Source organism: Ischnura elegans, chromosome 12 (genome assembly GCF_921293095.1).
Source record: "Ischnura elegans chromosome 12, ioIscEleg1.1, whole genome shotgun sequence".
Classification (NCBI taxonomy): Eukaryota; Metazoa; Arthropoda; class Insecta; order Odonata; family Coenagrionidae; genus Ischnura; species Ischnura elegans.
In genome coordinates, this window is record NC_060257.1 from 61615256 (window position 1) to 61629280 (window position 14025).

The 14025-nt window shown below is 37.4% G+C and overlaps 1 protein-coding gene and 1 long non-coding RNA gene across 8 annotated transcripts in view; both read right to left on the reverse strand.

The window, feature by feature from the left end:
* The window catches only part of LOC124168700 (laminin subunit alpha-1), a 229995-nt gene that overhangs the window by 85901 nt on the left and 130069 nt on the right, over positions 1-14025 (reverse strand). The gene's annotated exons all lie outside the window — the stretch shown is intronic.
* On the reverse strand, positions 4815-10441 carry LOC124169831. Of its 7 annotated transcripts, none has more exons than XR_006867247.1 (6): positions 9910-10441; positions 9103-9154; positions 8438-8638; positions 8125-8344; positions 6987-7215; positions 4815-4924 (listed from the first exon to the last, which is right to left on the reverse strand). It is a non-coding gene; the product is annotated as an uncharacterized LOC124169831 (long non-coding RNA). The 7 variants fall into 7 exon arrangements; XR_006867250.1 differs by having other exon boundaries at positions 9906-10441; XR_006867251.1 differs by lacking the exon at positions 9910-10441 and adding an exon at positions 9562-9846.

Sequence of the window (14025 nt, forward strand, 5' to 3'; positions counted from 1 at the left end):
ATCCGATCCGAATCCGGATCCGAAAAAAATCCTGGATCCGTCCATCCCTAGTTTTTAAAAAGAAAAATCGGAAATGATTAATTACTTGTTCAGAGTTATCTCGTGGCACAACTTGGAACTAATGTAAGAGTTGGAGTTTGACATTTTAATCGTGGCTGGATGTATAATACATTTTCAGCTGTTGGCAAATTTCGGTGAGTACCGACTAAATTTTTTTCCCAACTACAGCACTGACGACATCCATTAAAACTTTAAAATGAGTGTACACAGGTTTAGGATATTTCGATCACCTGCCATGGGATGGGGTAGTCTGAAGAGCCGCTGCTATGGAAACCTATTGGGAGGACCCGAAATAAAAATCCCCTCGGGAAGAGGACCCAACATAAATACGGAGAGATATGAATCGCACGTGGGCGGAAAGATTGGGAATAGAAAAAAAACAGGAGGAGAGAAAGGCTTAGACGGGAGCGCATGGCAAGTTGGGTAGAGCTCTCCCGAGATTAGAATCACCTCGGAATACTGAACGAACCCATGATAATGGAAGGATCCCAAACAAAAAATTCCCCTTCGCCGAATTTCTGAGGGCGTGGATGATGGAAACATAAACATACACTGAGGTCAAGATATCCTATAATAAGTCGGGTCTACTCTGGCAGGCGTTTGACTCTACCTTTGTCCAACCGATGCGCCTGTAAAGTTGTATCTATGAGATAAATCGCGAGAGAAAACTTTCACTTCTTTAAGACGGATCCGATGCGATGCTTCAGGACGTTCGGAAATGCATGGCCTGGTACTCGTATCGTATTAATAATAATAATAATTCGTCTTTACTGGGCGAGATTGGCACTAAAAAGTCCCATATTCCATCTAATAGGATGGTTTCCAATTTTTTTTAAATTGCCTAAATGGAAAGATTATTACTCCTGGAGTACTCGTACGTATTTCACGATTTTAGATTTTTTAAATGACGATATCTATTTTTCACGATTAAATGAAAAGTGAAAATTTTCAAGGGCGCGAAAACGCGACGGCTAAGTATGAATGCAGGGAAAAGCCCGTTTGACATCATTCTGGTTCCAGCTGCAGCCGTGTGAGGCCACCTTGAGAAGCTATGAGCGCCGCTACCATGAACATGCATATGGACGCTCATCGAGCCAATGGCAGATGACCCCAAACAATCCGCTTTTAACGCACAAGCTTGCACTCACAGATATATACAATAGATTGGCAATGGGAGTGGGGGGGGTGAAGCCATGCCTTTCTGCTGGCGGCCATGTTGCTTTCACCGACCTATGCGTTTGCGTAAGTAGGGAACTGGAGGAAAATTACATTGTGAAAGATAATGGCGCATTGATTAAGGCTATGAACTATAGAAAACGTTGTCATTTTCGTTTAAGATGTATCCAATTAAAAAGAAAGGGACCGATCTTGACACTTACGTGGTAAATTAACCCATCTTTGAGCGGAACATAACCGTGACGAAGTTATGAAATTGGTAATATAAGCTGAGCTAAGATTAATACTAATTCGGTTCCTGCTCAATATTATGGAATTGGAATCCATATGCATGAGTTATCTCGAAAAAAAAATATTGTGTCCCAAATGTAGAAGGGGCGTAGCAGATGGGGAAAATGGTTAACTACGTCGTCTGCTAGTGTAGGAAGGTAGCCTACAATCGTGAATACATGGTATTGTTCACCCTTAGATTTACCAGCGACATTGTCACACTATTCAAACAAAATAATTCGAAAATTCCAAAGGTTTGATGCTTCCACTTACTGTATTTTTGTTGTCAAAGAGTTGTTGCTCAGTTAGAGTTGTCAATTAGACGAAAAACGTAGAAGCAATGCTACCTAACCTTTCACTGCCATAAGTAATCGGGCCAAAAATATTACGTAATTAAGTTTGATTCAACCTATTTAAACCCATTATGATCTAACTTTCTGAGCAAGGCATGCTGCTTGGTGCTGTAAAATGCTTTTCTGAGGTCGTAAAGAGTCAATGCGATTGAATTCCTATCCTTAAGCATCAGAAATATAATTTACATTATTTTATATAGGCAGTGTTTTGGATTTCCCCTCACTATCACCCAATTGCGAACTTGAAAAGAAGTTAATGGCTTAAAAAACTCAACGATTTGATCCATGATCATCAATAATCAGTTTCATGTTGTTATAATATTCGAAGGGGAAGCAGACTATAATATAAATCTTACATCATGAGGGGGTACGTTTTTAATTAGAATTTCTATCTTACCGGGATAAGTGATTATAACAGACACCATGTTCTATATAGAAGCCACAAAATGATCAAATACCTGATAAGTGCTACATGGAAAGGTTGAATTATAATGAATGTGACCGCGTCATTTCACCGCGAGCACATGCAAACCATTATTTAAGCGATCAGTTTCTCGGAATTTCACTCAATAGATATTAACAAAGTCAAAACTTATGCTTTTGAAAGAAATTCGTTAAGTTTCCAGATAGAGTTAAAGGTGCATAATACACGCTCTACATATCTAAATAAATAATAATACTACAACGGAAATAAAATTCCGATACAATGTAATAATGCAACAGCGGAAAGTATATGACATAATGGAAACTGGAGAAAGTCTTTTCTTGGTAAACACAGAAAACACAACTTAAAACATCATGATGATTCCGTCATCAAAACACTGACACCGAGACAGAGAATGCACATGTTATTAACCCCTCAACGCCGTCATGCGTACCCAGTACGCTTCCTGACCTACTGTATATATTTTTTTTTTCTCCGCCAGATATTGTATTTTAGATTAAAACAAATTGCTCTATCTTTTGAAGAAATGCTTTCCCTCTCCAATAAAATATTCATAACGACTTTAGGCCTTCAGAAATTTTTAAAATGATTCGATGAAATTCCGTTTTAAACCAGCACATTGACGACTTCGGTCGAAAAACTCAACGCCTATATTTATTCAAATCGCTTGAAAAATTATTATATAGTAGCGCACTACATTATGCAAGTTTACAAAAAATTTTAATGATAATGATCGTATATTATGAACGATATAAATTATTGAATGATAGTATGCCAATAAGGTGAAGTCTTCTTAATCTCATCCGGCCGCTGGGATGGTATTTAAATAAATGCCCGCCGCGCTTGAGGGGTTAATTACCGATCCTAGAGATATGAAGCTACTGCATTTGAAATGATATCGCTTTCAGAAACTCCGGTAAATATCCGCTTCCGTCACACACCTTTAGAATTTGTTTTCGAGAGCAATTTGCATTTCAGCAAAAATAACGTGTCACAGTTTCATGATGCTATTTCTACAACTATGTGAATTTTGTCAACAATAAATTTAAAAAGGTAGAGCATAACCTGCACTTCACGTGATATAAATTTCGTGGCGATACGTACAAAAAAAAGGCTTTGGAAAATATTTTCATGCTCTGTGAGATGGAAGCGGAGACATTACTGAACGCAAACCATGCTTTCCTTATATCTATTATTTACGCGTGTAGAGACACATTTTCGCCCCCAGGAAAATTTCCCCTCGTAGTATACTTAAATGTGCACCCCCACATAACGCAGTGGTTCACCATTCTTCTTTTAAAAAGCTCCAAAAGCAGGAAAAGTAGTCTCTCAAATACACGTATGTTAATGGCACATGAGCAACGGTCGGTGAAAGCAAGATGGCTAGTTGCGCAAAATTCTTCTGCCGGCCGGCTTCAGCGCCACCGTGAGGAAAACATAGGCACTGCCAATCTATTGTATATATCTGTGCTTGCACTCGTGGTCGTGGCGCCACTACTCGGCAGAAAGTAGTACTAAAAATCTAAAACGCGGGTTTTCAAATGTGGCTTTAAGTCGGCCTGAGGCGAAATAATTAGTTACAGTTATTACGATTAAAGGAAGCAATGGAGTAAATCCCGGCAATTATCGATTTCGGTAGCAAACGTCTTTTCACCACAGAAAACTGAAATTCACGTAACGCCACATCGAGTAACACTTTGCCTCACTGTAAACAAACTACATGAAATTTCCTAGGAGTAAAAGAGCTGAATATTTGGAACCGACAAGCCACAAATGCTACAATGCATCCTCTAGCCCTCAACCATGCCAATGATAAAAAGAAAATCTGCATCACGTAGTAACAATGCAAAATAATGAAATGCCTGAAGCAGCAAAGTGATCAATTACAGATAACCCAATTCTGTACTGCTCCTATATTACAAAAAACCGTCACACTGTAAATTAAAGGGTGATTGGCAAGTAAACTAAGCAACAATCTAATAACATTAACCGTAATTCCCTGATGAATCCTACTAATCCTCCTCTGCGTAATTGCTTCCTTCAATTCCATCCATTTGGACCACGATAATCAGATACAACTATTCTACCATTTACCTGTATTGTGATGCCGCTGATAGGTTTGGGATGCATCACAAAGAATAAAATCAAAAGATTCAAGCGTGAAGGAGTGGAATGTTACCACATTGAAATAAATGCTTGCAAGAATCATAGAAAATTTCATGTATTGAAACATCACCTACCTCATGGATTCAATCACTCTTCTCATATGGATTTCAGGGACACCCTAATCCTGAAATATTACCTCCAATGGAAGTGTTGGATGGCCAAATACAAACTAAATGTGATTTAAGATCATTCTCCTGGGCCTGTGCAGGTCTACCTGGACCAACACAACCAAAGAATGGCATCATACAAACACCACCTATGCTTCAGAAGTGTAGTATAGATTCCAGAGATTAATCTCCAAGCATTCTAATCTAAAAGCTGATGAATGACTTTTTATTTTCTCATTAATTCATTTATTTTCATAAACATAAACATTAGCATACATAACAACATCAACACTATAATCCATCAGTCTTCTTTAGATGCCTAAACAAGCTCTGCATCGAAGACTGACCTGTAACGATAAATAAAGAAAAATGTAACACTATCAAGCAGGACTTTTTTTTGGTTATTGATGGGTGCAAATCTTAACCTTCAAGGAATAAGAACAGGAATGAAAACCCTCCACCCAACAATTAAATAGGACATTTTCTTTATCTTCTATTCTGCTTTAAAATTTAAATTTGTATCACCTCTTTAAAAATATAATACAACAGAAATTAGTTTGTATTTATACATTGGAAAATGGACCTTGCCCATCAACAAGTATCCTATGCCATTATTTTACCTTAATGCCCACCACTCAAAAAGTAATTACTACAGAATTGAAGCTACAAAATAGTTTCAAAAATTAACTCAAACAAACAAATGACAGAAATGTAGCACACTAAAGATGAAGTTAATGCCATAAATTACCAGCCTCTCAAATACATAATAATGAGTGATAGGAATTATTAATTATCGAGAGCAGATAAGTAACCCTTCAAATAAACCCAAATGACTTAAGTAACTCCACTTTTACCAACTGACGAGGGAAGACCACATCCACTCCTAGGCTTTATTCAATGCCATATTTTTTATTGCAGAACTGGAAGTGGTTTCATAAAATAATTTAAACTGCGGGAAGCATAGGCAGGATAAGAATTACTTTGCCATCGTTATGGCCTATCAAGCAGTGTTATTTTGAACGCAAAGATAGGAAGACTACACTAGAAAGGGTCACTTCAGATTTCAGCAGAATTCCACTCCTCACCAGACAGAGTGAATGACTCATAAAATAGGTCGCGACTATACTAGAACTTCAAAGGAGCACACAAAGCCCTTTTGAAGGAAGGATTGCTGAAATGCAGACACCACATTAGGGTAACATGAAAAATGTCTCCAGAGCTACCCTCCTAGAAAACCCACCAACAGATTTTAAGGGGAGCAATAATGGCAGCTTTTTTCTCAAATAAACTGCATTTGTTGGTGGCCCTCTTGTAATCACACACAAAGGGTTTCAGAAGATACATTATGGGAAGCAGTGGCATTATTATTCTGCCTAGCAGTTAAAATAAATAGTTTCAAGCAATAAATGAACAAAATGAAGACACGAAAATATACCATAGTTATAAGGCCCTTAACCCTGGTCCGCAGAGTAGGAGTCAATGATACTAGCCTTTACACCAACTCAACCATATTCAGAGAGGGCAGCTATTTTAGAATAATATATAACGCATGTTGAAAGTATCGCATGAAAAATAATTAATTATAGTCACACTAAGGCCCATCCAAGGAAATCACTACCAGTTCTGCAATGCATTCGGCATTATGAATTTCATAAAAATATGGTGCTGAGAAAGGCATAGTAAAATATGTGGTCTCCTTGGTGAATAAATCTTATACATATATAAAACAAAGTTGTAAATCGAGACCTTCGTACATGGGCGTACCCTGCAAGGGGCAGCTGCCCCCCCCAAGAAGCAAAAATGGCAAGTCTTTTGCCAAAATCACTACTGAATTGAAAATATTCAACAAAATCTCTTTAAACCAACGAAAATTTATATACATTAGTATAAGTTATGAAACTATAATAAAATTATTTTTTTCAAGGAAATAATCTCATAAATCCCATGGCTTGCCCCCCTTCCCCCCCTAGCGACCTGAGGGGGCCTGAGCCCTATTTAAAATTCGTTATGGGTGTGATGAAAAAATAAGTCAATTTTCCCGGAGTGTCCAGATATCGAGACTCGAGATATCAGGGTTCTTATTTTGACCATATACATAACTCTTCTAAAATGCTTAAAAAACTTAGAACTCATTTCTTATAAAATTTCGCATGGCCAGATCCCCGGTTTAGGCCCCCCAATATTTTTTGTAAGTCAGCATCCCTGAAACTAATGCCCTTTGACTTTAAACAAATTCAAATTCCAATTTTTGTTTCATTCGCAATGATGATTAAAAAATCACAAGGTGAGTGTTTGTGGCCTGAATCAAGAAAACCCATGTTTTTCTCACCGTCAGTTTTACAATTTTTTTTCTGAAAAAGAAGAGCGTGGTGTAACAGAAATGCTACTGAGTACATTAAATATCCTTACCATATTCTTTCTGAAATTGGCTCTTTTAAAAAAGCCTTTCAAAGTGGTCATATGGATTCTTTCCATCACGCCATCCTGCTATATGTGTCATTCTCTCTTGATCCCACCTTCTTTAGCAAATCATGTATCTATGATTCTTAAGTATTTATTTTTAATTTAAGGGGCACCTGGTTTTGCTGCATTATCTGCAGTGTTCTCATTACTGTAGTCTGGAAGCCAGTCCTTGCACCTATAAGAAAAGTTAAATAAATAAAGAAGTAGCTCTCGCAAATGTAAATACTAAATTTTTCTTTAAAATATAAGCTCTTGAGCCTGGAAAAATGTTAATCACTCAATGCACCACTAAATACTATTCCACAGAAAGTGAATAAAATAATTTTAAATGACTCAACATGATTACCTATGAAACAAAATTAAAGTTAAACACACAGAAATACCCCTGAAAAATATATAAATATACTTGGGCTGCTATTCTGGATAAGTGTTGCAATAAATACCATATGCTATTCCGCGGGTCATTATTGCAACGACCCCGTATTGTGAATGAAGGGGTGCAATAATTTTGTTCGGAATAGCATCTGGCTACTTCTTGCACAAGCTACTTCGGAGCTCTGCCTCTTCCCTTATGAAAAAATAATTCAACATCGCAATGTGAACATTTTCTGGGTAGCAATACCGAATAGCTCGGCCTGGGAGACCGCATATTATTATTGCAACCCAACCAGTTGCGATTCGCTGTTCTGAATAATGAATTGCAACGGTGCTATAGCTATTTTGAGAACTACGTCTTCCAGTGTAGTAAAAACAAGAATTGCAACCATTCTGAATACCGTATTGCATCTGGGTTGCAATATGCTATAATTATATCAACTTCAGTTGCAATATCGGCGAATTGCATGATGCTATTCCATCCAGATTAGCAGCCTTGAATCATACCTAGTTCACATAGACAGACAAAGTAGTTGACCATGACAGTCCACAAGTCTCATAGCCATACATACTATCCTACATGGCAGGACCACCCATCACTTCTCTGATCTTTCAGTTCTAATCCCACACATCTAATCAGACCGATGTATTGATAAAATGTGTTAGTCTCTGTGGACATCATATTTTCAAGGAATGTTCCTTCACTTACTTGTTAGTGGAGCTCATTGGCAGAAGACACAGGTAATGGGGGCAAATTCCTCCTCGGGACCTTATACTCTCATTGGCTGGCATAACCCTCTCATCATTAGTGTCTCCACTGTAAAGATGTCTTTGTGTCCTGACTCATCTCTTTCATCCCGGCTCTGCCTCTGCATTTGTATCAGAATACATTGCTTGCTTTAATTTTCTTTTCCCCCTGTTGTAGCAATCTGGAATGAATGGAGGGATACCAGTCTCATAGATACTATAGAAATTTTACTATCAAAGAAAGCTATCGTAGGTACTCCAAAGTTGTAACTTACCAGTGCCATACATAACCCTTTTGAAAGGGTAAAGCAACCAGCTGTTAGTAACAGAGTAAATGTCTTGCCACACCTACTGTTAAATTAATATTGCTGTTTGTATCTGTCCAAAAAGCTCTTATTTTCTTCATCCGCCCAAGTACTTGGTAGGACCTGGATGCCATCACAGACTCCACAACCAGATTAGCTGAATAAATATAACTAGAAAGAAAACAAGATATGAAATACCTTACGAAAAAATTTCCACTAGCAAAAAATAAAGTTTTATGCAGACACTTATGTAAATAATCATATTCACCCAATGAACAAGGACAAAATGATGTTACTTTACCCCACAATACAAAATAGCTATAAACTGTTGCTCATTCATCGGTATCAAAACAAACACAGAGCAAATTATCAAGATTGAATGCTTTAACTGTACTCTCTAATTTTGCCACAGGAAATAAAATTATATGGGTAGATTTGCAAGGTGAGATGCAAAAACTCCCCTTTTCTCTAAATTTAAATTCTAGGAGCACATTCTCTTTTCTGTGCAATGAACATGCGATGCTATTTTTTATAATATTATAACCTTTTTCGACTTCAACGAAGCACAACTGTCTTTTTCTCGTCTAGAAGCAATAGAGTAGTACAAGTGTAGTATTCTTAATGGGGAGGCATACCTCCTTATATCAGTGGTTCATCGTCACCATGGGGATACATGCAATTTTTCCTCTTGAATAAAGAATAAAGGGAATACATTAAGTTCATCAAAGTGAAATATATAATTGAGTTAACACACATTAACCGTGAGACTAACGCCCGTGATGGGCTGCTGATATTAATACGTATATGAACACCATTATCTTATGTAAAAATTTGTAAAAGAGTTTTCTCGTTAATTAAATTAATTAATCCATACCTCGGAATCTAACTAACTCTATCAAGAAAAACAGCGTACAAGAGAACTTGCTGCGCGAAAACAAACATCTCGCTACACTATGTAACTAAAAACTAAAGTTATGAAAGGTAGAACACGGCAATTTCAATTCCGATATCACATTTTCATTCGATTATGATAAATTAATAGCAAATAGTGGTCAGCGAGGTACCACTGAAAAAATTTAATTAATACTACTCACATAAACAGTAATGGCTGCCTCACCAAGAAACCCAAACAAAATGACCGCATGGCGTAAATACTAGGATTTTCGAATTTCTGGTCTATTAAGACACACGATCTCTTGTATTATGGTCTAAAATTCCACTTGATATAATAATAACGAAACAAATATTATAAATAAAGCTTCTCATATGAATAATAATGGCTGCCTCATTTAGAATCACACCAAAATGACCGCATGGCCAAGAGTAACAACATTACCGGATTTCCGGTAAAGTCTATTAATGAACTAAAATTACACACTATTCAATATTAAATAAGTTAAGTAATGAATATGCAACATAAATAACACAGAATACGTACTTACAGTTACTTGTAACAATGATTTGTTCTTGACGACCATCTTGGCATTATCTGCACTTATTTTCCAGTGGTTGTCTTCCAACTCGGCACAACAGCTTGCATCCCGCTTCCTATTCTTCTCTACCGTGATAGCGAAGAACAGACTCCACGAAAATTGATACTGAACACAAACCACACAAATATTCCGTGCACCCAAGCACAACTCTCACAGCGGTACAACGCGTTGTGGTAAACAACGTAGACAACCACTCCCAAGCGAAGATACTACGCGTCTAACACACTCACACCCACCGATTAATATCTGACAATAAACAGTTTGAGCAGCATTTCGAAGGAAGCTCTATTTACTGCACAATTCTCAATTTTGTCGCTGGCCGACACGAATCTCCCTACTACCGCCATGTAATTTTAACGTGACAAAGCAATCCTCTTCCAAAGTAGCGACGCCACACGACAAATTTTGTAAACCTATCGACAGGAAGTTCGGGAAACAATCGCTTGCATGCAGCGCCCTATGTCGACGATAGTCCATATGTATGTTCATGGCCGCTACGATGCAGGCTGCTAGCAGGCAGCAGAGTATCCTGCTAGCACGTAGCGCTTGGCTTAAATAAGGATTATTAATTCCCTATCAAACGAAGGAAATTTTCCGACCATAGGCATTTTTAATAGGTGATTATTAAGATTTTGGAGATGTTTCCCTGAGCTCTGCGCTTCCTCTGCTCATGCATGCATTGGTAATCTCAGACGATGTAAAACTCCTGACAACTCGTAAGTATAGCAATTAGGTCCCCGTACGTCACGTGGAGTGGCATTGCATGGGCGCCAATCTGGCCTTTCTCGAATGAGGTTAAATTTGACCATTAACATTCGTCTAAAATGGGATTTCTAAAGCCAAATAATTCGTATATTATGAATACACTAATGGTGGGTAACGAATCGTAATCAATGCCTTCCGTTTTCTTTGATGCATGAAACGTCATAGGTATAGAAAATATTTGCAAAGGGATACAATGTCAAGTTACTCTTGAAATTAAATAACGTCGAATGAGTAGAAATAAGAGACATAGAATAATGCTTAAAAAAGAAATAAATGTAACGTGAACATCATTAAATTAACCAAGCGTAAAAAGATGAGAAAAAACGTGGGAAAACCCTACGGATATTGATTCACGTCGCTATTGAAAGAAACCCTCTTTAGGAAAACGCCCACACAAGAAGAGGGCGAGAAAACTCAGCGAAAACCTACTGAGAAAGAGCTAATGTAGACATTAATGTACAAAAATACAAGGAAATATCCCCGAGTACTTAGAAAGGGAAAAAATTAAATTAAGCAGAAGGATATAAGTATTGAATATTAATTCGAAGAAAGGGGCCGAAAACTGAGATTGTAAGGGTAATGAAGTAGTGGTGGAGAAAAAAGCGGAGTCGGCATAAGCCTGTTCTTAAGGGGATAGGTTCACGATTGCTCGATACAATACAATTAATTTTCACATTTTAAAAATAACCTTGCCTTCATGGACGATATCCATGGAGGAAGGCGCATTCTGACGTCAAAATTTCATAAAAATGATTTCTTCGCGTAAAAAAATGAATTTTAGATAAAAATATAAAAGAGCAGTATTTCCAACGAGAAAAAAATTCCTCTCCGTAGAATTAGACCGGCACTTCCTGATCTCTCTAATCCGCATTCCGCCATTACACCACTGAGATATCTTACACAGTATCAGAAAGTTAAACTCATCCAAATCATTCAAATCTATTCTCGATATTTGTTGTTTAGCCGATATTTATTACTAATTTACTTATTGGGTCTCTGTAAATTGGAAATATTTCTGTGCGTGGACATTTTTAATTAAAAAAAATCAAATGAAAAATTATTCGTTGCAAAGTATCAATCCCGTGAACGAACCTGTCAGTGACTGAAAAGATCACAGTATTTTATTTTTAATGATATGGTGATTATTTTCTTGTTAATTAAGGGAATAAAGCGATAACAGTGATTATGAATGCATAAATGGATGGGCTGATTGTATGCAATGTGTACTCCTTATTTTCACCTTAAGGCTGGGGAGCACGATAAATGTAAACTTGAAACTTTTTACACATACCGTGACTGACATTTCCAAACAACAACGGCAACTGTATCCGGATATTCATAAGAGACGGAAAACCTGGAAAACGGCCAATTTAGTTAAACGAAGCCACAGAGAGAGATGAGATGGACCAAGGATGCAACAAGACGTTTTTTTTTCCTGATTCATTCAAGAAAGCAACACATGGGGCCCCCACGATCGCGAAGACATAATTTCGACTTATATCTCAGTTTCATCGAGGAGTGCCAAGCCGTAAAAAAAACAGAAGCGACTCGGAAGAGTCGTTGATGGTCTCAGCGAAGAATTTTCGAGAGATGCGGAAGTCGAATGGTGAAGACATCAACTGAGTTATCCTAATGCCCGAACATGCATGAATGATTTAATTTTACGAAACGCTCTACCATAAATATTCTCCATCCCGCGACTCCCTTGGTTCCCGGCGGTCGCCGTAAATAGTGTGGCTCCAGTCGCTAGGATACTTTTCAATGCACAACAGTGCTGTAGTTGGAAAAAAAATTTAGGCGGTACTCACCAAAAATTCCAACAGCTGAACATGTACTATACATCCGACCGCGAAGGTATTTTAACCGGTACGCTTATAACGAGTTTGGATTTTACTGGGTACGCCGCGGCGTACCCAGCCCAACTACAACACTGATGCACAGTGGTTTCCAAAAGTTTCTTGACAAATTGAGCGGCGCCACTTCTCCTCAGAGAAATTGAGCTTCACTTGCTGCTATTATTGACCTTGGTTACGCGCCACACATATTTCGTTTGTATGTAAATATATGTTGTTCTCGAAGGTAAGAGTGTAGAATATACCGTGTTATTGCATATTTATCTTTCTCTCATTGATTTATTTAATTGACAATGATTTTTTCGTGAGCTCCAATGACTTTCTGTCTCCCAGAGTTCCTGTCGGTTTGTATTTTGCGTATTTTAAGCCTTGCACTACAAGGAACTATCCGTGTTTAATAATTACGATTATTGTTTCAATTTAACCTCACGTGTATGGGTGTCATAAGTAAATATAAGTTTATGATTATTTCTGTGCGTGAAATAGTGCATTGCGGTGTTTTCTGAAGTAGATAGGTTAGTGTGCACTGCTTCGCTCGATTTCTAATTGCATTTTCGTGACGTTGATGACATTTTCTGTATTGTGAAGTGATCGTGTCAAACATCTATGATGGAACGGAGATTGATTTTGTTTACTGCGATGTGTTACTGTCCAAAATATGTCGAGAGAAATACTTAGGTGCATATTCAATCTTTCCGTAGTGGTATTACGGTTGCCGTCGCCTCAGGCAGGCATTTGTTTCTCTCGAATGAGCATACGAAGGCATGCAATCGTGGGACAATTGTTACGAATATTATTGCTCTCTGGCTCGCCCCCTATGAAAAAATTGTATAAACCTGTTTCAAAATTTTATACAATTTTTTCATAGGGGGCATTATACCACAAAAAACGAAAAAAAGCAGAGGACAGCGCCATTTCGTAAAGCATTACCAGCATGACTCAAACATTGTTTTGGATGCACTTCTCAGTTGCCATGAAAACGGTTTTTATTAGTTTAAATAAAACAGAAAAGGCTGGATGCCAAAGAAAAAAGTTTTCATGGTAACTGCAAAGTGCATAAAAAATGTGTGCGTTACAATAGCTCAGCCACTAAGGAGTTGCGACCTCATGTTTATGAACAAAAAAAATGCTTTTAACTGTCTCCAATATCACCTCTTAAAATATAACAGATTCCTCCTGAAACTCCCTGCGTATTTCCCAAACAAAAATTAGTTTTAACAAAAGATCAGGCATAGATAACTTAAGAAAAATTTATAATTATTGTATTGATCAAAACTGATACGTTACAAACCACACATTGTATGAGCTCAGTGACTTGAAAAAATCACTGTAAAATGATATGTGTAAAATTATAGTTTTCTCTTGGCTAATTTACCCCTGAATTTGTTTCTTTTTTAGACCACACAGTACAAATTATTGTAAAGCATTGTTATAACCCTATATTTTT